Below are 27,356 nucleotides of genomic sequence, written 5' to 3' on the forward strand. Positions count from 1 at the left end.
GCTAAGCTTGGCCCACATGAACAACATTCTTATTAGGACAGTCTGCTATTTGATGAGGTCCACCACAACCAAAACATTGTATTGGTCCCCTTCTCATGGTCGAGTTTATGTCCTTGCCTTTCCATTGTACCATGGTTTAAAACACTGGCACTGGCGTATTGTTCTATAAGACATAATACTCTGGTGTGATCTCTGTAGGCTCCTCGTAGTAATCATTATTGATTTCTAACTCACGCATGACTCCCCCCTCATCCAAGGCTTCCTCAATCAATACCTCGCTATATTTAACCTATGGAGGTTGTGGCAGTAGAAATGGTGGCGGCAAGGACAATGTGTCCTGTATCCAGAACATCCCTCTTGGTAAACGTAGGATGGGTTTGGCTGCCCTATAGCCACAATGGTTTGCACTGGTGGTGCTGGTAAGGCTAGCGGCACTCTGGATGCCAGTAATTGTCCTACAGGTTGGACCCTCAGATACTTGTATATGGAAGTGTCATGGTTCCCTAATCTCACACAATGAGCACAATAGAGTAACTGCCTTACTCTTAGTTTTGAAAGCATTTGGTAGTGGTGTGATTCAATCTGCAAAGGGAGCACCAAACCAGATCTCTCCAGGGTAGAGATGAGCATGCCCTGATGCTTCTCTCCCATCCTTGACTTTTAATTCATCTAGTATGGCATTACTGAGCTCATCCACAACCATATTTCCAACTTGCTTCCTATGGGTTCTTGTGTCTTGGTGACTTGAGACTCACAATGTTGTTGCTAGTGAAGCTGCCTTGGCATCTTCAGGTTGTGGCAATTCAAGCATATTGTGGTCATATTCTATTGCCAGCTTACAGCATGTATCCAAGGTAGCCAGTCGGGCTAATACTAGATAATCATGCATTTTATGATCTCGAACTCCTCTCCAAAAGTAAGGCAATAATTGATCATCAATTAGCCTCTCCTGTAGCTTGCATCTTGAATTCAAGTGCTTAAGTCAAGATACATAATCTTGCATGGATTCATTTTCTTTTTGCTTGATATTATGAAGCCACAAGACTCCGTCTGTCACTACTTCGAGCAAAGCTTGGTATGAACACATTCTTAAGCCTAGTGAAGTTGATTTTATCCTCTGGCTTTAGGGTTTGATACCATTGATGAGCCTGCCCTTCTAGGGGACCAACGAAAAAGCATGGATCATGGTTATATCACTCACTGGCCCACTGGTTTCGTAGGTTGACTCAAAGATCTCAATATAATGTTGGATCGGGTCCCCATCCCCCCTCCCTTCCCCCCCCCCCCCCCCCGAGAACTTTTGCACAAGCTTGGAAATGGTATGTGGCTTCATTTGGGATGGTGCGGATTCTAGAGTAGTGCCTAGTTCCCTAACCATTCCTCGGCCCATTTTTGCAGCCATATTTAGCGGATCTGCCCTTGTGACCGCGTTAAGATCTACATTTGGATCCACAATTGGTCTTTGAGGAGCTACTCCCCCCCTACCTAGACCTCTTCCTCTTCTTGCATTGGTTCTTCTATGTAATTCAAGTCTATGGCTAGGTCCGCCGGCCAACTCCTCATGACCTGGCTCATTCTTAGCAGTCTCAGCCCTGCCTCTGTTGGATTAAGAGCTCCATGCCCTGCAAGAATGTGGGATCATTGATCATTTCTTGTATGTCTTCCCTTGTATAAAGGCGATCCTCATCTCCTATAGATTCCTGGTAAATTTCCCTCCTCATTTTGCGTATCAAGGCCTTCCTCTGCCCTTGACTCTTCACTCATTGATGGGTTCTAGAGTTGGTATTTCTCCTTCAGTCATGCCTATCCACATGCTATCCATGGCATTTCTAGACGTTTTTGGTTCCTTGCCACATGATTGAAATGGATTTACATTCTCCATTTCCTTCTGTTTAGCCCTTGTTCATTGAGTATCAAGCTCTTGTTTTCTTAAGCTCAATAACTGCAATTGTCATTCCACCTCAATCCTCTTCAAGTCTAATTCTATTTCCTCCGATGTGGGGAAGAAGACTTGACCTATCCTGGTCGCACTTTCCTTATCTCTCCTAACCATGGGGGTTGTTCCATTGATCCTCACAGTGTTAGGCTGCCTGGAACCAGAAGGTTGGGTTGGTAATTCTAGTCTTAGACTGTGTCCAACGGGCTTATTGATGGGCCCATGCCTACAGATTGCGCGTCATCTTTCGTGTTGTGTTAGAGATGAAAAATCCCTTGGCTATATCAAAGATTCTACTAGATCTTGTAGGGGAAGATGGTTTTTCTTCCTCTCCAAGGCCAGAGAGTCGTAGCCCTTCCTCCATAGATTCTTCATTACTTGTACCAACGATGGTCAAATTCCTCTGAGAGCTGAAATACTCAATTGATTGCTCGCCAAAAGGCCTGAACCAATGTTATTTTGATAGGAAGATCCTAGATGATTTGATGCACTATCGTCGGGCGTAAGGTCATCTCCAATGAGTTTACCGGACCTCAAGTGCATGAGAATGTGATTTGACAGGCTAAATAACTACCCCAATTCACTTTTCATAGGTTTCTACCAAACTGAGTTTTTGGGTCGTGAAACTACAGATTGATAGTTCACGCTGTGAAATAGCAAATGCAACTCACGTCGTGAAGTAGTAGGGAATGGTACACGTCGTGAACTGTTTCGTGCACTTTCATGTGTTTAGTTGACACTTCAGATTTTCAGGTCAAAGATGCCTTGATCTGAGTTGGATAGACTCCAATTGTGCAATTCAGGTACTCCCCTAACTTTGGTGATAGCCCTTAGTTTGTGAACTAGATCCACAACTGACAATTCATGCCGTGAAACCGCAGTGGATAGTTCACATCATGAAGTAGTAGACAAGGGTTTACATCGTGAAATAGGGTGGTTCACGTCGTGAAATAGGAAATGGTTCACGTCATGAAGTGATCAATGTTTCACGCCGTGAAACGGGTTGTGTTTCACATTGTGAAATACCTCCCTACTATTTCACGGGATAATATTTTTTTTATTTTCGTTGTGTCAAAGGTGTCAGGATAAGGTACCCTATTTTTGCAAGGTAATTCCGGATTGCAAAAGGTGGTTCACACCGTGAAGTACCAGGAAATGGTTCATGCCATGAACCATTTTTTGCACTTTCACATGTTTAGCCTCCGCATTGACAAAATGACATTTGGAGTGTAATTTACCTATCCAAATGTTCCAGAATGGTTGTGCTAAGGAGCACGAATGTAATGCAAGTTATAAGCACAGCCAGTGGCTCCTTATTTTTATGAATTTTTGGAAAACACAGAAAACAAAGTATCACACCTGCTCACTCATGGTAGCAAGTTTTGTGATGAAAACATCAAAATCAAAAGAAAAAACCAGTGCAGCTTTCCTCTAGGCTAAACCAAGTACTCACCCACACTCCAAAACACACAATTTCTCACAACTCTTCTCTTCCACTCAAACCTTATCTATACATTCTCTTCACAATGCACTTTCCAAATGCAAAGAAAATCATGAATTTTGCATAGTGGGAGATGAAACTCAAAGAAGATGGAAGAAACAATGGTATTTCCCCAACAATGGCGCCAAAAATGTTATGGGCTACTGCACCTCCCAATAAGGAAATCCACACAAACACCAATGGGAGAAGCAATAGACACAACAATTGTTGGGTACTTACCAATGCTTTGAGCTCATGTCCCTTGAGGCTCCCCAAGCTCATTTTTGAAGCTCCACTCCTCCGAACACCACCTCCACATTGTCACTACAAAGTCGCTCGCACCATGTATGCAATGCAACCAACCTCTTACTCGCTCTCATACAAATGCATGCATGAACGAGGTACATGTAATAGAGCACTCTCTCTCTCTCTCTCTCTCGACAAAGTACAAGAGCTCTCATAGCACAAAGGGGGATTGTCTCTTTCCATTATGAGAAATTACCTTATATACAACTATCCCTTAGTCATACTTGGGCACCCAAAACTTACTAACTAAGGCCTTGGGTGGCGAGTATCTCATAATGTACAACTTTTATAGTACCTTTGCATAACACTTATTAATGTCCTCAACTGGAGGAGCATATTTGTTAATCCAAAATGGGATTATCACTCTCTCTCTACTTACTCATCTCCCGCATGCTAATTCATGTATGAGCCATTACAATACATTGCATTTCATGGCATGTTATTACATATCCATGCCGTTGCATTTCATTGCATGATGGTACTACTTTATAATGCATAGTGTTGCATGTGATTTCATGGCATTGCATACACTTGAAGAGTATTGCACATAATTGCATGCATGCGCATGTCATTGCATATCATTACATGCCTTTACATGTGACATGTCATTGCATGCCTTTGCAATGCGACTTCATGTCATAAAAAGCAATGAACAATGAAAAATTGAAAAGCATAAAGATAATTTTATTCCCCAAAAGAAATTACATTGGGATCACATACCGTTTCCTAAAAACAACAAACAATGTAAAATTTAACAAGGTGAGTTATAGTTAAAAGAAGACTTTATTTCAGAAAGGTTGTTACATCATCCTTACATACTGTTTACTAAAGACAACATGACAGCCTCACATAACTACATAAGGGTTCCTACAACTAAGTACTTGTAAGGGCTACAACCTTAGATACTATTTACTACAGACAACATGACATAACTACATAAGGGTTCCTACACATATGTGCTTTTACAGGCTACTCTATTCTTTAACTCTTCTTAGAGGGGCTTGTCCTTTTCTTCACCGATGTAGCCGTAACTCCACAAGTTCCTATGGCGGTTCCAATCTTCATATTCTACACATATAGATCTCCATAATTGTTGGGCTTATCCTCTAGAAGCTTGCTCCAAAGATTACGGGCCCCTATTGTAATTTTGAGATGTTCATGCACATCTCCACCCGCGCACCAATCCTTGCAAACAGCTTCAAGAGTATCCTTGAGAGTAGAGTTGGTGGCATTTCATGAAGACATGATGAGATCGACAAAGATAGAGAATAAGAAAGAAGATGAGGGAGAGAATGAGGGTAGGTGAGGTAGATAATGATGGTGAGAGAGAGTTAAGGAAGAAGGATAAATAGGGAGAGAGATAATTATAGTGAGAGAGAATGAGTTATGGGAGTGAGGGTTAGAGTAAGAGCCAGGGGTCATATATATAGCTAGAACATGCTAAAAGCAAAAAGTGATTTGCATGAATATTTTCTAAATTTAGAAAAGTAATAGCATGGATAAGTTGTTTGTGTAAGAAAAGTAATTACATGAATAAATGCTATATTTAAGAAAATCAATTCCAATAATTGATACTATATAAAATGGTGTTAACATCTACATTGAGAAGAAGAACTTAAAATAATAAATGAAGATATTCCAACCATCGACATACAACCATATTGATTGTCCTCCTAAGACATTAAAAAAATGAAAAGTAAATAGACCTTCAAAGAGAGTTGATATAACCATGATATAAAGTATATTTTACTATCACAAAATGAAGGACATCTTTAAAACAACAGTACATTGTCATCAAGCTACAGGTCCTTTTTAGACTATTCTCCTATTACTGAACATTCTCATTAGGTCCTCCTTTTCAGAGTGTGTTGATGTATAAACATATTATGGTTTGCATCTAACCCAAAAATATGCAAATAAACAAAATAAAGGTGCTTGTATGCACAATATGGTCTACTAGCCCCACCCTAATTTGAAAATTAGGACATGTGCATAATGCATTATGTCCCATAGTCACTCTGTATTTTTCACTACATAGTAGTGATTCCTCAGTGTATCAATTACAAACACTTCCATATGCCCGGCCTTAATGACCAAATGCTCGAAAATCATAGCTATGTTTGAAATTTCCGAATCTATTCTCTTGGTGGCCACCATATCCAATCTACCACTTCTATGCTTTGTTGGTTGATGGGCTACATCATTTGCTTCTTGGTGTAGTCCTTTTTGCAACATAGATCCACTAGCCTCAAATGCTTAGATCTCATCCACAGTAAGGTTTTTACCTCATCCCAATTGGCCATACAACTGAGGGTCTAGCAGGTGATTGACAGATAGCGTTACATGCTCAGCAAGTATGATCCACACTGTTGTTACAAAACCACATGAATTGATGCCTCTGGCCCCCTGACCACTCTCCATAGAAAGATGTAGGTGGAACACCTTGCTTGAAGTTCTTGATGCTCTTTTTACACTTGCCATCTTGGCCACCTAACCATCCTTGGTAAGTGACCTTGCTGTGTAGAGGTGTTCAATGTATAGACCACATTAAGTCGTGTATATCATTCTCCACAATTTCTTGCACCTCCACTTTAGTTGTAAATCCCTCTGCATTATGCTAACGACCTTGTGTAGCTGTAGGAATAGTGGGTGGAAACCTTGTTTCTTGTGTGGCTAGTTATGCGTGACATACTTCGGACAATATGATGAGTTGTTATCCACAAGATTGTGGATTTTCGATGCCAGCTAACTGTAATGTTATCACCACCAATATAGTTTTATTGCACATGCATTGATGTGCCAGTCACTGCTTCCCCCACCAATCTGCTATTGGTTGATGGGCTTAGAGCTTTGATGATCTAGCCTTTTCTATCAACTTTTTTGTTATTGTTGTAGGGCCTGCTCCATGATATTTACCTTGCATGAATGCATGCTTCTTTCTGTATTGCAAGAGGAAATTAGCCAGATTTGAGACAACAATATCATATAAAGTGATGGTTCCCTTAAAACCCTCTCCTACTGACCAATTTGCATGTTAAGTTTCTGCTAGATTGGTAGTTAGCATGTGTGACAAAGTGGCATCGTCCACATCCTATAACAAGAGATGAAGGTAACTGATGAGAATCCAAGTTGTAAGCTCCAATCACATTCCATAACAAAAGATTAACTTAACAATTGAGAATCCAAAAGCAAGCTATGTGTTTTCAAAACCAAGAAAGTAATACTTACCCCTCTATGAGGTGCTTCCTCCAATGGCGATATCTAGTATGCCACCAACTAAGCCAGCAATCCATGGCTGGTAAGTTTGCATCAACAACTTTACCATTCATCACAATCTAATATGTATGTATTTCAAAAGTCTTCTTCTTCACTCAATGCATAATGCCACGAACGGTATAGTCGCTTGTACTCTTCTTGAAAATTCATTACTATATATTGAACTATATATATGTTTAAGCTTTGTTCCCAATGAAAAGACACAACCACTCATGACCTTCTAATATATTGTCTGGTCTATTGTTATAGATTGTCCTTACTCCCCTCCAATTAGCTCCAGCCTCATTAGCCATGAAGTCAAAACAATATTGTTTGGGAAAGCCTTTGTGCACCACAACATTATTAATCATCTCCCAGAATAAAACTTGTGCCACTATGTCTTCTTCTTTCATTTCATGTGAGAAGCACTTGTCACATAAGCTCTTACAAGTTGCATGCCATCATATAACAGTTATAAAACACCTGTAAAGAAGTTTAAAATTTTTAGAAGACTAAATTATACCTTGGATCATACACATGTGCAGCCATTGTTGTCCATCTCTACACATGCTTGACGTGATCAAAACAAACCCAAGCCCTTCTCAAATCATCGTCTTTTAATTTTTTTAGGAATTTTAAGAGACCAAATTATACCTTGGATCATGTACATGTGCAGCCATTGTTGCCAATCCCCGCATATGCCTAACATGATCAAAACAAACCCAAGCACTTCTCAAATCATCGTCTCATGTTTGATGCATACAGTTCACTAGGTCTAAACCTAATGCGGGCCCTGTGTTAACATTTAAACACGTAACACTGCTCCGACTCATCCAAAGCTTGCCCAGGAAAATGACTACCACATGGAAGAACTCAAAAGCATATTGTCTCTTCAAATCTAGGATACTGGACCCTACACCTTGCACTATACCGTTGATTCTAGAAGCACGTATCATCATCCTAAATCTATAAGAGAATTAGACAATTTAACAATCTAAATTATGTTGATAAGCACAATCAAAAAATTAAAATCAATATGGAGTTAAAATTACCTTTGATATTGAATTAGGGGATGCATGTGTTCCAATAATAGTGACAACTCCATGTTACTAATATTTGATCCAGCCTTCGTATGCTTCCTAACAACTATATCTAATACAAGTTGTTTGGTGATATCCATTTGTATCTTCCTTGAACGACTTATAGCCACCTCTAAAATTGCCTCTTGTACAAGTTCTCTTATCTTTTGCAATGCTTGCCTTGATATGCCCCTTTGCACCTCATGCAAATGTTCCCCTTGATGTATCATCAATCTAGATTGATGTATCATCAATCTAGTCACATATGGGTCATCAAGCATACAATAGTATACTCTAGCACCACATATGCTTCTACATACAAGTTTAGTCTTGTAGTAAAAACAAGCCAGAGAGCCATATCCATCCAATGTTAAGCCCAACGAGAGGGAATCTTCTGTGTGAGCTTGCCTATTATTTTAAAAAATACAAAGTCCTGATAAATACTCTTATTAATCAAGGTTTATTAAAATTGAGCTAAGATAATAAGCTTACCAATCCATGATGTTGTATTCGGTGTGCCATTCATAGTCTTGCTTCCATACAAGGCATAAGTGGACTCAAACAATCCTCCACAAGAACTCTTTCGAACTATCCGAGAAACTTTACGTGATGGCTATCATGTGCTTGCTCTATTCCTTGCATTAGAGAGGTTGAAGGATCACATACTTTTGGTAACTCAAAAGCCACATTTCCATTGTAAATTTGAGGAATCTCCACCACCTTCTTAATATGCGTGCATGCTAATATCATTCTATGGAGAACACCTGCATGAGATTCATCATATAATAAGTATTTGACCACACTCTTCTGATAGGGTGTGTCTAGGGGAGAATCTTATATTGTAAGATCAATAATGACTTCCTTTGGTGTGCTTTCTGTTGTTATATCTTTATCAAAGATATAACATGGTTCCTCTCTAGTGAGTCTAGCTAAATGAATAGATATAAGATGATATACACCATCATCTTGTGGTTTGATTGCAAAAACCTTTAATCTAGAATGAGTAGATAACATTCCAACATAATCATCAAGTTTAGTAACATAAAAACATCCTTGCATAGTCCTAACAATCACAATGGGATCACTCTCTAAACCTTCTACCAAAATGTGAAATGTCGTGTTCTCCATGTCACACAAACAAAAACATAGACTAAATGTCACACAAACAAAAACACATACTAAAAGAGGTTAGAGGAGAAAGAGATTTCTATTTGTATGTCTCACAAAGCACAACTCAAAATAATTCACAAATCCACAACAAAGTAATACAAACCAATTTGAATTTTAAACACTAAGTCATACATATTTTAAAAAAATATATACATTTTTCATATATTTAAAAATATATTATTTCAAAAAATCATAAAAACATTCTTTAATCATTATAAATAGTGTCATTAATACATAAAATTTAAAATTCATTTTCAATGAGAATATTTGATAATAAATATTTATATATATATATATTAATTTAATTATAAATATTAATATTTTATTCATTCATATCATTATTTTATTCCTTCATATTTCATTTAAATAAATTTAATTACTAAAATTTTAATTAAAAATTTATCATCATTAAAATTACCATTAAGACAACTGTACTAAGATTAAAGTTATCTTTAATAACGAAGACGACCTTAAAATTAAGGTCGTCCTTCGTAAAGATGACCTTAAAATTAAGGTTTCCCTTTGTAAAGGCAACCTTAAGATTAAGGTCAACCTCAAGATTACTAAGGGAGACCTTAAGATTAAGGTTGCCCTTAGTAAAGGCGACCTTAGTAAGGTTGCCCGTACTAAGGAGGACAACCTTACCAAGGTCGCCAAAAGTGAGGGCAGCCTTAGTAAGGTTTCCCTTACTAAGGACGTTGCCCTCACTAAGGGGTGACGTCTCCCTTAGTGAGGGTGACCCTCACTAGGGGCCGCCCTTAGTGAGAAGGGTGGTCACATTACCCTCACTAAGGGTGATGATGTCATCCTTAGTGAGGACAATCGGCGCCCTCACTAAGGGCAACCACCCTCACTAAGGACGCCCTTACATGGGTCACCCTTATGTAAGGGTGACCCATGTCAAGGTTCCCCTCCCCCCTCTCACTCTCTCTCACCTTCCCCTCTCTCTGTCGCCTCCCCTCCTCCCCCTCCCTCCTCTAGCTTCCCCTCATTCAAGCCTTCCTTTCTAGCCTCCCCTCCTTCTTGCCTTGGTTTCCCTTTCCTTTTCTCTTTTCCTCCCTTTCTTCTTACCTTCCTTTTTCTTTTCCTCCTCTCCTTCTTGCCTTTCCTTCTCTTTTCCTCTCCTCTTTCTTGTTGAAAAGCTATTTTTAGCTTTTTCTTTTCTCTTTCTCTTTCTTTCCCTTCTTATCTCTTTCTATCCTTTTTCTTTTCTATCTTTTGTCTATATAAGCAACCCTAAAAGTTTATCTTGCTTTCCTATTTATATCCTTTTTTTTTCTTCTAAAAACCCTAAAAGTTTGTATCTCTTCCTTTGTCTTTGTCTTTCACTTTCTTTATTTATCTCTTCCCTTTTTTCTTGATCTCTCTATTATTGTTCACTTTGTTTGCTTGTCCTCTTTCTTTTCTCTTTCAATCTCCTTCCTTTCAAATTTATTTATATTTCTCTTACTCTTCTCTCTCTTGTTTCTCATCTCTTGCTTTTTTTCTTTCTTTTCTCCCAAATATGGCGCCTCCTTAACTCAAAAAAGGGACATGGGTGTTTTTAACATTTAACAATACGAAAGTAGCTACTCGCATCGTGTTGCATGTAAACTCCACTGTTGATACCATGCATGGAGTTCCTTTGACGTCTCGGTATGTTGGCATATCGATTGAAGATGTTGAAGTGGGAGAAGTACCGTTTCCTTTTTCTCTTGAAGATGGTGATGTTTCCACATTAAATCAAAGCAAAGGCTACATCATTTTATGGCCTAGCAAGAGATTGCATAAGTGTTTTTATATCTATTGTTTCCTTTTTTATTATGTTTATTTTTTATTTTACTTAAATTAATTTATCTTGTATATGTCGTATTTAGATTGACCCACACCCAATGGAAACCCAACATGTAATTAAATCTCCAAATCATGGACAATGCTTAAAGAGCATTACTACTAGACAATCAAGCCAGGAAGTAACAAGCACGAAGAAGAGGAGAAAAACAATGCAAGAAGAAGAAGATGATGATTGGATACCTCCACAAAGAAATCCAAGTTGATCTTCTAAGTTTACAAAAAAAGGTGCTTCTTTGAAACACATGAATGAAATAAGGGAAGTAGAAGAGGTGGAAGAGGGAACTGAAAAAGAAGGCGGGAATGAAGACCACTACATGGTCACACATGCATCTACTGGCTAGAACTCATGCAATATATTCTAAACAGAGTAAAGGTAATTGTTATCCACTTTTTAAGTAATCTTGCATAAGGTCTTATTATAAGTGGCAAGAAAAACCTCTATGTGTACATTGTAGGTGAAGAGATCCACTCCTTTGCCACCTATTCCCTTGTGCAAACTTGTGCCTAACCCCTCTAGAGTGCAATTTAGGTACAAGAAGCTCACAAGGAAATTCTACACATATGTTGCCAGATCTCATTTTCTCTATCTCCTCAACCCACAATCCTGTTAGAGAAGTATTGCAGGATGATGTCAGTAGATGGGATGACATATGGCAAATGAAAAACGAGGAGTTCGAGAATGTGATCAAAGACATGGAGTGGGCATTCTTGTCCAAGAAGATGTTTTATGTGTGGGACAACAATCATCGCTTGTGGCATGGATGGAGGAGATTAGTAAATGTGAGTCATCTCAACATACTAACTTTTTGAATGCGGTGTTAAGTTTTTTAAAATAGCAATAGACTAATTATGTTCACACTGAATGTAGCATTCAAGAATGTTGTATCAAAACATCCATGTGTTGATGCTATCCTTATTAAATTTAATGAGGATAGTGAGGGGGAGGTCCTCACAGTCATAGGTCACTTAAACATGTAAGGGAACGTACACATTACAAGAATATACGTCTTAAATCTCTTTGACTTAGGATTTGACTTAGGATGGTCCAAGTGCAACATGTTTTATCTTTTATCATAACTCATAATATTCTTGCCATAAGATGAATGAAGTGGGCTATGTTTCATTATCTCTTGTGGACAAAGTGTGCCTCATTAGGGTGCTCAGATTAGCAAATAAAGAAATAATTATGAAGCACACAAGAGAAATGAACAATGCATGGATGGAGAAGAATGCCTCAATATGCAAAAAAAAGAGTTGCCCATCTTGGTGCAACTATGAACTTTCAAAACTATCCCAACTAGTATTCTAGGTACAATCTCCTATCTTCTAACATTTGCAATATATGATTAACATTTATATATTCTCATACTAATGTAGTAACCAATGAAATATAGAATGAGTACCTCACTGTCACCCGAGAGATTGACCGTCTTGTAGATACCTTGCCTGCAAATGAGTTTGAAGACAAATGGAGAACTGCATTTCATAAAGATGAGAGAAAGTGGAGGCATGCTACTAGATGGTTAGCCGTTATTGCAAACCCTGCATAAGGAGAAGGTTTCTTTGATTAAGAAAACCTACGCTCTTCCCTCTTAGTATTTTTGGTAGGCAACAACATATTTTGGTTTTAATGTTGTGGTTTGTTTTGGTGTTGTGTGTTACAGTCGACTAGTGCAAGTAAATTCAAGCTAGGTTTTTTGACAGAGGATAGGTTGTATAGCTTGGCATCTAGCACATTGCCAACAAATGACCAAAAAGCTATGATTTTATATATCTTGATTGATGGAGATTCAGAGAGACTAAAGGATTTTCAAATTCCAAAGAGTAAGTAATAATTACTTTCCATAGTTTCTTGATATATTTAAAGTATTGTATCTTGTATTAATAACAATTTCAATGGCAATGTAGCAAATGCAAGTTTATTTAGAGATTGGCTAAGACGAGAAGTGATATGGCATGAGATTAGAGCACAAGGTGTGACAGTCCTTATATAAATTATAGAAAAGTACCAAATATAATTTCCAGATACACTTCAAGAGAATCTCGCCGATATCAAGAGACTATATTTTGGGAAGTTATTTGAAGAAATGGTGGGGTCCCTAAAAAAAAAGGCGTGGTAGCTTCAAACCCTACTGTCATCAAAGCTACTAAGTGTTTTGTATTTAGGTGCATAGTAAACTAGAAAGACTACTTACTACTTTATTGTGTTCTTATATTTCTAATCTGAATGGAAACAATTATATGTAGATGAATTCGTAATGTCATGCCGAGAAATATATTGCAAACTGTGCTAGCCATCGTAAATGAGTGGCGAGATCCACGACATAAGAACACAATGTATACACAGCAATAACTTTAAGAAATTTGGGATACAAGGGTATACAAGAGATGTCCACTATTCCTTGATTTTTCAAATGGAATATTTCCCAAGAGCGAGAAGGAGATGTACACTTGGGCTTGTAAATTAAAGCAATCCAAGATGGTATATACTATATATCTACTTATGCTAATAATTAGATATTTCAGTGAATTTCTAATAATATATCTTATATCTTTTTGAATCATGATTTATATTATGAAGACTGAAATTCTAGGTGACCAATCACATCTTGAAGAAAAGGAGATTGGAGCACAAGTTGTGGTGGTCCTTATAAAAATTACAAATAAGTACCAAATCTAATTTCCATATACATTTGAGGAGGACATCACCGATCTAAAGAATATGTATTTTTGAAATCTCTTTGAAGAAATGGTGGAGTCCCTGGAAAAACAAGGCATGCTTTCATCAAAGCTACTAAGCATGTTGTGTTTAGGTGCGTAACAATCTAGAAAGACTACTTACTACTTTATTGTGTTCTTATATTTCTAATCTAAACGGAAACAATTATATGTAGATGAATTTGTAAGTGCCATGCAGATCCCTATTCCCACCGCGCAACAAATTCAGAGGTGCTAGCAACGGAAGTAGCACTTCTTGTGCGAGGCAGGGTCCCTCACTCAAGACCTCACCCACGGATATCCGGACAAGAGACTAATCCCTTGGTTCTTCCAAAACCGAACCCAAAAAAACTTCCCTCGCCGCTTGGAATGCATGGGCGATTCCGCCAGGATATTTTTTTCTCTAACATAGTCAAGAGCCTTAACTAACTGAACTGATCTGACCGAACCCGTAAGTATCATAGTCAGATCAAGGAAAAGATTGCACTTGGATCATAGAGACCAACGCTTTTTCCCTCAGTGAGAGGCACAGTCGTTGATTCTTTTCCATAGAATAATTTTTATCCGGATTTACTTCATCTATCGTACCATAACAGAATTGAGTCTCATTTTTGGGATCCATAGAACAATTTTTATCCAAGATTTACTTCATCTATTGTACCATAACAGAATTGAGTCTCATTTTTGGGATCCATCAGTCCAGCCTATAGCCAACCACCCAACCACTATAGTGATGGGATCAAATTAGGACTTTGGTTAGGTTTTGTCCCGGGTACCAGGGAAAAGAGTTCCCAGGCCCCCTAGCCGGATATTCATACAAACTTAAAACTAGTCACACCACTTACACACCCAATATGAAGTTGCCTTTTTCATAGATTCAGCTGTCTTTAAAACAATCATTTAATGAAATCATTGTGTCACTAATCATAATCCTCAAAATCTCTAGTTGAATCCTTATTTCCAATCGCTCCTTCATCGGTGTACCTATGGCATCATTGGTAACCAAAACGCTCACCACCTATCAGGGGCCTTTTCAATGGTTCCTAGCTCATAGTACTCGGCAATATATTCAATCAAAATGGAATCTCCATTGAAGATCAGCAAGATCAACCAAAACGGATCCATATAAAAGAGCCATGGACTCATCCCGTTGAGGACTGGCAAGGTCAATCAACCAGATCCATGCCCGAATTCAGAAAACAACTCTTACTCCTTGTTCCAATATCTTCCTCGACGCACGCATGGGTATCGTCAGTGACCCAGAGCCCAAGCACCGTATGGTCAACACCCTCTAGGATCCTTCACACGTGACCTAGCGCTTCATAGGCCACTTCCTTGGTCCCTCATCCACCATACCGGAAGCTCAACATTTTAACCGAGGCTGGTCAAGACCTCGGCTGAGACCTTGCTACGCGAGATGTCCTCCATTGATTCTCCGTCAGCTGTTGCAACTTTAATAGTTAGGTCTCCACAACCTCATTCACAAGACGGTCAGAATGCTTCCCCAGCATTCTTGACATAAAACAGTCATTTAAAAATAGGTCATAAATACAGTTTCTATAACGAACTCCACATCAATCCTCATTTATTTCATATGTATCTCATCACATCATTTCTCATTTATCCGCATCAGATCTCATCCACTCACATCTTCCCATATCCACATCTCATCTCATCACATTCATTCACATCTCATCCATTCAGACCACATCACATCTCATTCATTTTATCTCACATCTCATTCATTTACATCTATCCTGATTCACATCCCATCACATCACATTCATTCATATCCATCACATTCACATTCATTCATATCCATCACATTCATTCTCATCACTATTATATCACATCACTTCTATCCACATCATATCTCATCTCATTCATCCCACATCCATCTAAACGTTCACATGTATGACTACTCACATCTATCCATACATTCATATCTATCACTTCACATCCACATATATTCATGTCACATCACATCACATTCTTTCACATACACATCTATATCCATTCTTTCACACATACATCCACATCCATTCTTTCACATACTTATTCACATCCATTCTTCACATACACATTCACATCCATTCTTCACATACACATCCATCTTCATTCTTTCACATACACATCAATATCCATTATCATCACATATATTCACTCACACCCCATATCATTCATTTACATCCTAGTTCAGATGACATCACATCTCATCCATTCATTCACATCTATCTAATTCACATCACATCTATTCACCTCACATATCATCTCTATTCACATCACATCCATCCATCCATTCATTCACATCCATCTGATTCACATCACATCCATCCATCCATTCATTCACATCCATCTGATTCACATCACATCTCTTTATTTCATAGAATTTAAACATAGAATTTAAGAGAATTCTAATTTTGATATAAAGATTCTCACTTTTATAAAAATCCTTTTATGCATAAATTCAATTTTAAGGAAAATAACACTTTTGAAATAAAAATAAATCCTTTATGCATCTTTCTATGCATAAAATCATTTTTAATGAGAATAACACTTTTGAAATAAAAATAAATCCTTTATGCATCTTTCTATGCATAAACTCAATTTTAATGAGAATAACACTTTTGAAATAAAAAATAAATCCTTTATGCATCTTTCTATGTGTAAAATCAATTTTAATGAGGATAACACTTTTGAAATAAAAATAACTCCTTTATGCATCTTTCTATGCATAAAATCAATTTTAATGAGAATAACACTTTTGAAATAAAAATAAATCCTTTATGCATCTTTCTATGCATAAAATCAATTTAAATGAGAATAACACTTTTAAAATAAAAATAAATCATTTATGCATCTTTCTATGCAAAAAATCAAATTTAATGAGTAACACTTTTGAAATAAAAATAAATCCTTTATGCATCTTTCTATGCAAAAAATCAAATTTAATGACAATAACACTTTTAAAATAAAAATAAATCCTTAATGCATCTTTCTATGCAAAAAATCAATTTTAATGAGAATAACACTTTTGAAATAAAAATAAATCCTTTATGCATCTTTCTATGCAAAAAAATAATTTTAATGAGAATAGCACTTTTGAAATAAAAATAAATCCTTTATGCATCTTTCTATGCAAAAAATCAATTTTAATGAGAATAACACTTTTGAAATAAAAATAAATCCTTTATGCATCTTTCTATGCAAAAAATTAATTTTAATGAGAATAACACTTTTGAAATAAAAGTAAATCCTTTATGCATCTTTCTATGCCAAAAAACAATTTTAATGAGTAACACTTTTGAAATAAAAATAAATCCTTTATGTATCTTTCTATGCAAAAAATCAATTTTAATGAGAATAATACTTTTGAAATAAAAATAAATCCTTTATGCATCTTTCTATGCAAAAAATCAGTTTTAATGAGAATAACACTTTTGAAATAAAAATAATTCCTTTATGCATCTTTCTATGCATAAAATTAAATTCAATGAAAATAAATTAGAATATTTCTTTTAGAATGCACAAACGGTGGGAATTACTCTTTTGGAATAATATAAAAAATAAACTTTCTTTTCCACAAAATTCTAGAAAATTTTACCATAACCTCCTTTGTATGGCCGACCATTTCTCATTTTTAACATTTTATTTTCAATTTAAATTAACCCCAATTGGATGTAAAGGACTCTAATCTACTCAATTTTTACTTTCCAAGGAGAGTAAACAATAAGAAAAGTTTAATTAATCTTTTTGTTAAACATTCTAGGATAAAGAAAGACTAAATTTTAAGGAAGAGAAGGGGATGGCCTTTCATCAAGGCATAGCATTAGAATTTACTTTAATCATTTATAAAACAAGAAAAATCAAGAAAACCATAGATTTAAATTTAAAAAGTAAGAAAAATTTAGCTTACATAGAGTTGTAAGCTTTCCTTTGGCTTGAGGGAAAAAGTGAGCCTCTAACCAAGAAAACTAATTCTAGAATTTTTCATTTTGGTCAATTTTTGACCATTTTTAGGTCAGTTTAGCTTACTTTTTGGATCTAGTTGAAACAGGAGAGAGGAGAGATGAAAATCTCATTATTTTTTAGTTTAAAACTCCTCCACACATAAGAAATAGGCACCTCCTTCATGAGGGGAGATCCCCACACTAAGGAGTAAAAAATGCATCATTTCTTCTAAATATCTCTTAATTTTTAACTTATAAACCTTGTACTCAGACAACTCTTCATCTTATGTGAGTATTTACTCATTTTTGGGGGTTTTTATTTTATTCTTCAATTTATCTCCTCCCTACATTTGGATTAATCTTATTGGTCTATAGGAACCTTAATTGGACCATAAAATTTGGACCCTTAGGCTAAGGTCCTTTTTACCTATTTTCAATTAATTCCAATTGTACATTGGAAAGTTCTTTTTGAATTTTTGTTTCAGGGGAAACCATTTTAGACACTAGGAGGATTTTTATATCCAAAATTATCTCACTTTTGAATTACCTCTCTCTAGTCAATTTTCTCTCTCCAGGCCAAAATAGATAGAAACAAGACCTGTTATTATTCTGAAAAGGGGATTGATTACAGGGGGAGAAACTGGATATCTTGAGGGGCTGGGGAGGAATCTTACAGTGCCAGTGATCATAAACGAGTGGCAGGATCCACGACATCACATTCACAATGTATACACAACAATAACTTCAAGAACTTGGGGATATAGGGGTATACAAGAGATGTCCACTATTCCTTGACTTTCCAAATGGAAAATTTCCCAAGAGCGAGAAGGAAATGTACACTCAGGCTTGTAAATTAAAGAAATCCAGCATGGTATGTACTATATATCTATTCATGCTAGTAATTAGATATTTTAGTGAATTTCTAATATTATATCTTATATCTTTTCGAATCGTGATTTATATTATGAAGACTCGAATTCTAGGTGACCAATCACATCTTCAAGAAAAGGACAAAGGGCTTATGGAAGATAAAGAGGCTGATGAAGATTCCAAAGAAGGATGCCACAAATGAAGAAAGGCAGGAGGGGAAGAAGATGACTCTAATGTCTTTGCATAAATCAGAGTATGATGAAAGAGAAATCCCTAGAGGAAGTAGTGCCGCAAAAGGAATGAAGAGGCTACATTTGCACATCCAAAGGCCACAAAGGAAGAGCAAGAGGCTCAGAAAAGAAAGAGAGCAGAACAACCTGCAAGCCCAAACAAGCGCCAACGACTATCCAAAGATCTTGCAGTGATTACCTCATTTAAGGCTTTAATCTTTTTTGCATGGGCTTTGTTTAATTATTCCCGTTCAGTTTGAAGGTTAATCACTTTTTGTTTAGCTACAGTCATGGCGTTAGTTTAGGGTAGAAATTTTCTTTGTAAACCCTTATTCTTTGACTTGGAACGCTGCATGAGCTTCTTTAAGCTGCTGTGTATGTTATCCTTCTTTTTTTCTAGCATCTGCCACCTCTTTTTGAACCTGCTCCTTGGCTCGTTCGACTTATGCTTTCAGCTCCGTGTTCTCTTTGATCCTTTGAACTACGGTTTTTCTTAGCATTTGGTTCTGCCCTTCTAACACCTGGTATCTTGCCTCTTGTTCTTCCGCGGCCTTCAAGCTTTTGAGGATTACTTCTCTGTGTGTAACATCGACACTATAGCCATTTTCTCCTTCAGCTTTTGCACTTGGTTTGTAGCTTCATGTACTTGCTTCCATAGGGTGACATTCCTATCCTGGAGCATGTGAGTAGTAAGTAAGTGACACTGCCATACCCTTTTCTCTTGTTCCTAGATAGAAGCGCTTGTGGAGGCTGCTTTGAATGGTAATTGTAACAAGTTGTTGAGGCCCTCCATCGTCTCCTGTAAGAAGCGATCGGCCTCTAAGTTATGCAAGAAGGAATCTTCAATTTTATTGGGCCTTTATCCCACAAGCAAGAGCTTGACCATATCAATCAAAGTAGCCAGATATTAGTAGAAGAGAAATTAAAGAAGATTGAAGATGCTAATGCACTCGATGCATCTGCAAGAAGATATGAAGAGCTAGACACTACTAGAATGGTATGTGAGGCTGCCATCTCTGACCTTTTGTCGACCAAAGACTCAAGGATTCAAGAATTGGAATGCCAGCTGTCAGGCTAAAATCTGAGAGGTATTTTGGTTCAGTGTACATATGGTGTGTGTGGTTTGCAAATGAATTTTGCCCTGAATGCCCTGGCAAGTGTACAGGCCGAGCGGTTTGGTCGTGAGCTGGATTATGCACGTGTTACTTCCGGAGAAAATGCTGGAGATCTGGAGTTTTTATGGCAATTGTGTGATGTGCTGATGGTTGCTAAATATAGGGCACCGCGACTGGCAATTGCAGATTTGGAAATAATGATGCTGATGAAGACGGCGGACAGCTCTCGCTCTTATTTTGGAAAATTATGGCCGTGGCGTGATGATCCGAAGTGCAAGGAGAAGGGGCTCTTTTATTATTTGAGGGTGGCCATTACTTGGTGGTTTGGAAGCTTTTAAAAAAATAAAATATTAATATATCCATGTGGCCAATTTAGAAGGCCACATGGAAGGAAAAGTTGGCAGCCAGCAAATCGTCGAGAAGGTGGTAAAAGGAGTCGCCAGAAGGAAGTGAAGGTGTGCGTCGCCAGAAAAAAGCGGAAGAGAAGCCTTGCTGGAAAGGGACGCAGTGCCAGGGGGGTCGTCGCCTTGCTAACAGTGAAGGGCCAGCTGCAGAGAGAGAGAGCTGAGGGGCCGCCGTGTGCCAGACGAGTGCTTGGAGATGTGTGTGCTGGCTGGACGAAAAAGAGTCGCCGGCGCTTGCTGCAGACAGAGAAGGTGACTGTGTGGCTGGTGATCGCAGTCCTGAGGAGAGGTGTGAGGCCTAGTTGGCCACCTTGGGATTGGAGACGGGCTGGTGAAGCCGAGGTAAAGGAAGGCGAAGCTGGAGTACTGCAGCTACGGAAAGTGTGAAGGCCGCCTTGGTGGACAGTGTAGCTGGAGCGCAACCACAGGTGGCAAAGGGGAGGAACCGCCTCGTGGAAGAGCTGGCGAGAACGTGAAAGCAAGGTGTCGTTGTGTGTACAAAAGGTAAAGAAGGCCTCGAAGGCAGACGTGAAGCGTGGTGGCCGCCGGGTAAAGGAGCCATCTGGTGATAAAAGTTGAGCAGTGCGAAGAAGTGAGAGTGGTGACTGTCTAGTGCTGGAGAGACTTTGTTGGGTAGCTGTGCAAAGCCAGAGGCAAAGAGAGAGAGAATCTGGTGATTGGCGCAGCAAAAGAGCAACAAAGAGAGGCTGCAGGCCTATGGATGATGGTTTAGTATAGGCTGGTGATTGGAACAGTATAAAGGGCTGCTGTGAGGAAGGGTACATGTGATGTGGCTTGGGCTAGATTTCTGAGGATGCTGCGGTGAGCAGTGGGTTCGTGGTGAAGAGGTTTTGCAGAGGCTCTGGGGTTGGTGAGACTGCTGGTCACGACATACAGAGAGTGGGAGCTGCTGAGTGAAGGTTAGCTGGTGTGGGCGCCTTCTGGAGAGAGTAGCTGGTCTTGTGTGGGCGGTGATTGCAGGCAGTGCGTGGATGCTGACCAGAGAGGGAGCCTTGGTTTTTTGTGTGTGTTGGATGCAGAAGTGGTGCTGATGTGTGGGCTGGAGACAGTGGGGCTCGCCTACGACAATTGGCAGGTTGCAGCTGGAGACAGAGAGTAGCCAGGCTACAGCAGAGGAAGTGAAGAAGGGTTGCTGGTGTGGGCGCCCTCTGGTGATTACAGAGATCGGGAGACAGAGGCTTGGTCGTCAGACGCGAGGGTGTATTCCCTTGGCAGTAAATCCTGGCTAGAGTCCTGGTCTTTGGTGTATTTGCTGTGTTTATACAGTGTGTATGGTGTTGTGTGTTTGCTGAATATATCATCTGTCCTTCATGGTTCTGAGCTGTCTTATGGTGTGGGTGGGTGGCGAATGTTGAGAGAGTGTTCCAGCCGGTGGCTGGTGGTGTCCCGTTCGTGGTAGTTTTTCCAAGTTTGGGAGGTGGAAGAGCTATAGAGGCAGGCTTTTCTTTCTTTTTTTCACCTCACACCAGCTAGCCACCATCAAGGAAAGGAGTGAGAGAACGGAGCTAACATATGAATTGTGACTACTCATCAAATGAGCCTCGGAGGTAGGCTCATTGCCAATAACTCCTCGGGCCCCTCCATAAACACTAACTTTGTGAAGGATCCTTGTCCCCTTAGCGCAACAAATTCTAGGGTGCTAGCAGCAGAAGTAGCACTTCTTGCATGGGGCAGGGTCCCTCACTCGGGGCCTCGCCCACGTATATCTAGACAAGAGACTAATCCCTCGGTTCTTCCAAAACCGAACCTGAAAAAACTTCCCTCACCCAAAAAGCACGGGCAATTTCTCGAGGATATTTTTACTCTAACGTAGTCAAGAGCCTTAACTAACTGAACTAATCTGACCGAACTTGTAAGTCCCATAGTCAAATCAAGGAAAAGACTTGCACTTGGATCATAGAGACCAATGCTTTTTTCCTCATTGAGAGGCACAGCTGTTGATTCTTTTCCATAGAACAATTTTTATCCGAGATTTCATCTATCGTACCATAACAGAATTGAGTCTCATTTTAGGGATCCATCAGTCCAGCCTAACCCCATCCAGTCTCGTGGGTTAGCCAGCTGCCCAACCACTATAGTGATGGGATCCATTTAAGAATTTGGTTAGGTTTTGTCTCGAGTACTAGGGAAAAGAGTTCCTAGCCCCCTTAGCCGGATATTCATGCAAACTTAAAACTAGTCACACCACTAACACACCCAATATGAAATTGCCTTTTTTCATAGATTCAGCTATCGAGGGAAGGAAAGGTTATGCATAGGAAGGGTGTGAAAGGGAGAGGGCAAGGAAGAGTGAGGGAAGAGGGTGGGAGGTGAAGGGGAGAGAGAGAGAGAGAGAGGGAAGAGGGTGGGAGAGAGAGAGAGAGAGAGAGAGAGAGAGAGAGGAAAGAGGGTGAGAGAGGGGGAAGGAAGGATAGAGGCAGGCAGGGTGGGAAAGTGAGAAAGAGTGTGAGAGAGAGAAGGAGAGAGAAGGAGAGATTATGCATAGGGAGGTTGAAAACTTGATCCAAACAATGGGTGTCTCATTGTGCACAATTCATGCTTTAAAAATATCATCTACACCATTCACTTGTTAGAGGCAATTTGAGATTGAAATGGCTGAAAGGTGTGTTAGATTATTCAGTATGTGGAAACATGGGAAGTTGAAGAGCCATATATAGGCTAGAGTTACACCTTGTCATAGTCATCTCCCCTGGTTAATATTTTGGGGGGTAGCACATTAGTAGCCCATGGAAGGTTTGTTACAGTGCCTAGGGGGACCTTCTGGTGATGCATTTCTTAATCATCCTAATGGCATGGGTGTTCTTGGATGTCGTGGCACTACTGTGTGACTGAGACTTGCTATAAAAAGCAAGCTTTCGAGTCTTCGTGTATTGGTGATGATGTACAGAGAAGGTGATGTACTATGGAATGATGAACTCAAGGTTGTGCTGAAGATTGATTGGAGAAACTAGATTTATTAATTTTTTGCATGGAGAAGCCTGTGCTACATGCTTGAGCTTCGTGAAGTTGTGCGTTGAAACTCGTTGTTATGGCTCTAGTGTGGAAGTGTATGTTTTTAGGGAGCTTCGTGGAGGGAGCTTTTACAAGCAACGCTTTTTTCTTAAAAATGTGGATATTCTCTCTCCAATCCCTCCATCACTACCTCCAGCCTAGCCCATCACTACCTCCTACAACCTCCACCACCACCCTCTCAGCCCAACCCACTTTCTCCCCTCTAGCCTAACTTAGCTCCTCCCTTCTCTCTCTCTCTCTCTCTCTCTCTCTCTCTCTCTCTCTCTCTCTCTCCCCCCCTCTCACCCTCTTCCCGCTCTCTCTTTCTCCCTTATCCACCCTCTCTCTCTCTCTCTCTCTCTCTCTCTCTCTCTCTCTCTCTCTCTCTCTCTCTCTCTCTCTCTCTCTCTCTCTCCTTATCCACCCTGTCTCTCTCTTCTTACCTCTATTTCTCTCTCTCTTCCAACCTCTCTCCTTTCTCTCCCCCCTCTCTCTCTCCTTCCTGGGCTATCTATGGCCACATCCAAAAGCTAATAGCACCCTCATAGCAACATTCAGACACACCTCTACAAGTGTGGTCTCACTGGGCACATCTACTATGTGAAACAATATCGTAAACCATTTCAATTATGGGAAATGATTTTCTATAAAGAAATAAATGAGAAATTATTTATCAATTACACAATTTGTATATACATATGCTACGATATGTGGATTAGGTATGCCGCCTTAAACACACCTTACACTAATAGACAAACAAAATCAATCTCTGTACTTTGAGACTACTTTGACATGAATAACACAACATCCAATTTGTGTTCAATACCAATATGAAGTCTGGCATATAACAAATCTTTGTTGCCTCCCCATGATAGTGGCAATGCACTACCTACCTATAGGTGGAAATATACTACCCAGTTTGTAACCGCCGATGGCAACAAAAGATAACGGGTCCTTGTACGCACTTCATAACCATATGACAAAACACAAATGTGTATAATTTTTGTTTTTCCTAGCGAAGTAAAGAGGAACAACATCCACTTTACCCTGTCTATTAAAACACCAAATCTCTCTCTCAATTTGGTTCTCAATTTGGTTGAGTAACTCCGTACATTTCTATTAGTAAATCGTACTCATGGATATACTCTTCTGCATCAAAATATCCAAAAGACCATCTTTATAAGATAGCCGATTCACTTACTATGAAGTGCTCACCTCAATCGAAGTAAAACCTTTGGCACACTACGGCACAAAGTCAGCAACATTCCAGCACCCAATCCTTGTTGATCCAATGACATCTAATCAACAACTATGTCAATCTTTGAACTCTATAGCTTAGTATCTATCTATGAGTCCTCCTAGGCCATGATAGTAGCCATAGTCTCAACTTTCAATATGAATAAAAATAGCAAAGTCCTCCAAGAACTTACCCCAAATATTTTGTGGATCCACCTCATGGCCAACTTCCATGCCTAGGTATAGTGTGAAAACACTTCCACACCTACCCAAAATACACACTAAACACTCTTGTCAACTTGGTCATGCAAATTGACAAGGTCAAGGCTTTATCTAGAATATGAAGCACCTAAGGTATGTGACTTTCTATAAAATTTGAGCTCATTGGAAGTCAACACCCAAAATCAGTTATTTAACAGATACTATCACTTTTTCCCCAGTAAATTTTATCACCCCCATTTGACATAGGGTTAAGTGGGCATGAAGGGTCCACCCTTGAGCACTCTGTCTTAGTACATAACCCAAGAGATTCGTCTGATGACTCTGGATCAATGCTCACTCTTCTTCTCGCAAAAACCTTGGCTCATCTCTCCAAATTAGCACACCTTTTTGATAAGGGAGGCAATTATTGTTGGAAATTGTGTGCACACACAACAACATCATGCCTAAATTAAAAAATGATCAAGATAATTGTTGAGCACCCCAGGCTAGAATCAAGATTAAGATCTATGTTTGTAATCACTCTAGATTATCACCAAATCTATCGCAGTTTGTCTTTAATCTCTAAATTCACCTGATATTTCCCAAGATAACATTACATGTCATGTACTTCCCAAATTTATCGATTCAGATGAAATGTAACCTTGTACCACCTAAATTGGAGTAATTGCTACTTAACCACGGTGAACCCCAAATATAAATGACCTTATACTTGGATTTTACATACTTGAAATCCCCTGATTATGAGCTTGGGATTACTACGAACCCCCAAATTTAAGATCACTTCTATGAGTCTTTAAATCTACTTGACCCAGATATCTTTATAACAAAAGCTTTGTTCCACATTGGGTCCATGTTCAAATTTTTCACATATTTCACATTTCTTGTGAAACATAAACTGTTTGGCATGTGAGAAGCCACGCAAGAGGGCATGAGTCTCTATGGACCACACGTACGAGCGCTTGCATCTTTGCGGACCACACATACGAGTGCTTGCATCTTTGCAAACCAAGTTTACAACACTCCGATTGTTAAATAACACAACACTATGGTTGTCAAACAACAAAACACTGTCGTTTCCATACTCCTCCCAAGATGCTTATTTGTTGTCTAGAGATAAGATATCTAACTAGCACAAGACCACTACGGGCACCAAGTTTATGGCAGCTAGTCATGAATCCAATCCAAGCGTGTGCACATGTGTGTAGTTGTTATAGGACCATGGTACATGGAGATTAGATTATTCCACAAATTAAATAATAGAATAAATAAACCATAAACACCATAGCATAGAACAAGAGAATAAAAATCAAAGAACATAAGGTTGGGTGCAATCACCCCCCCGACGTGTGTGGCTCCACTCCCACACACGGTATTTAAATTATATTCATAAATTTAGCCTTTGGAGCCATAAATAGCATAGATTTTTCAAAATTGGGCTTTTACAAAATTGAACCATAGTCCAATGCTTTTAAAGCATCTCATAAAAAATAAACCTTGTCCAACATATGTACAATGGGCCAAACCATACAAAATCAAATATTAAGCACACATGTGCTTGGCTAGATAATCTCGTCCAATGTCCACCTTGGTTGTTCCGAACTCATGATCTATACTCAACATAGTCCACAATGTTAGATCACAATTACTTTGGAATCACTCACAAAAATAGTTCTAACAAATGGAAATCATTCACTACCATGCTTCACACATGAGCCATACATTCACTACCATGCTTCACACATGAACCATACGTCACACATAATTATTGGATTCACTCCCATGATAAAATATTCTGAAAAATCTCATTCACGTGATAGTCTTCCCATTTGAGAAGATAAACATCCTTGGTTGTAACTATCAGCACACACACGAGTGATTAAACACATTAATCGTTCCCACACATTGGATTCACTCACAATGTCATTATGTATTTAAGTGGATTCACTCCCACAGGTCCTCACATGCATCACACATGTCTTAAAGTTAATCGGATTCACTCACAATTAAACTCCCATAATTTTTGCATGTGTCATACGTGTCTTAGAGTTGATCGGATTCACTCACAATCAAACTCCTACATTGGATTCACTCACAGCGTTTTTGTTATACACGTCACACGTATTCACAGAGAGTACAGCACACCACATATTTCACATGTGTCACAGCTGGTTGGATTCACTCGCAACCTAGGGTAACCCTCATTAAGAATTAATTCAAAAGAGTTGATAGGATTCACTCACAATCAAACTCACACATTTCTTACATGCGTCACACATGTCACAGTTGGTTGGATTCACTTACAACCAAATAATTCTTTAATCACACTTGGGTCACCCAAGATATTCTTTTCACTTATTGGATCACCATTAATAAATTAATTACTGTAACATTCCCTCTTGTTTGGGTTGCAATTGACCTTAGTTGCATATTTAATTAGTGAAGAGAGTCAGAATATAATATTTGTCACTCATAGATAGAATCCCTCTCAACGCTAGATTGTGATAAGTTATTCATCACAGATAAATATCACTTAGATTATC

Source organism: Cibotium barometz, chromosome 42, assembly GCF_041138505.1.
Source record: "Cibotium barometz isolate CiBa-2024 chromosome 42, ASM4113850v1, whole genome shotgun sequence".
NCBI lineage: Eukaryota > Viridiplantae > Streptophyta > Polypodiopsida > Cyatheales > Cibotiaceae > Cibotium > Cibotium barometz.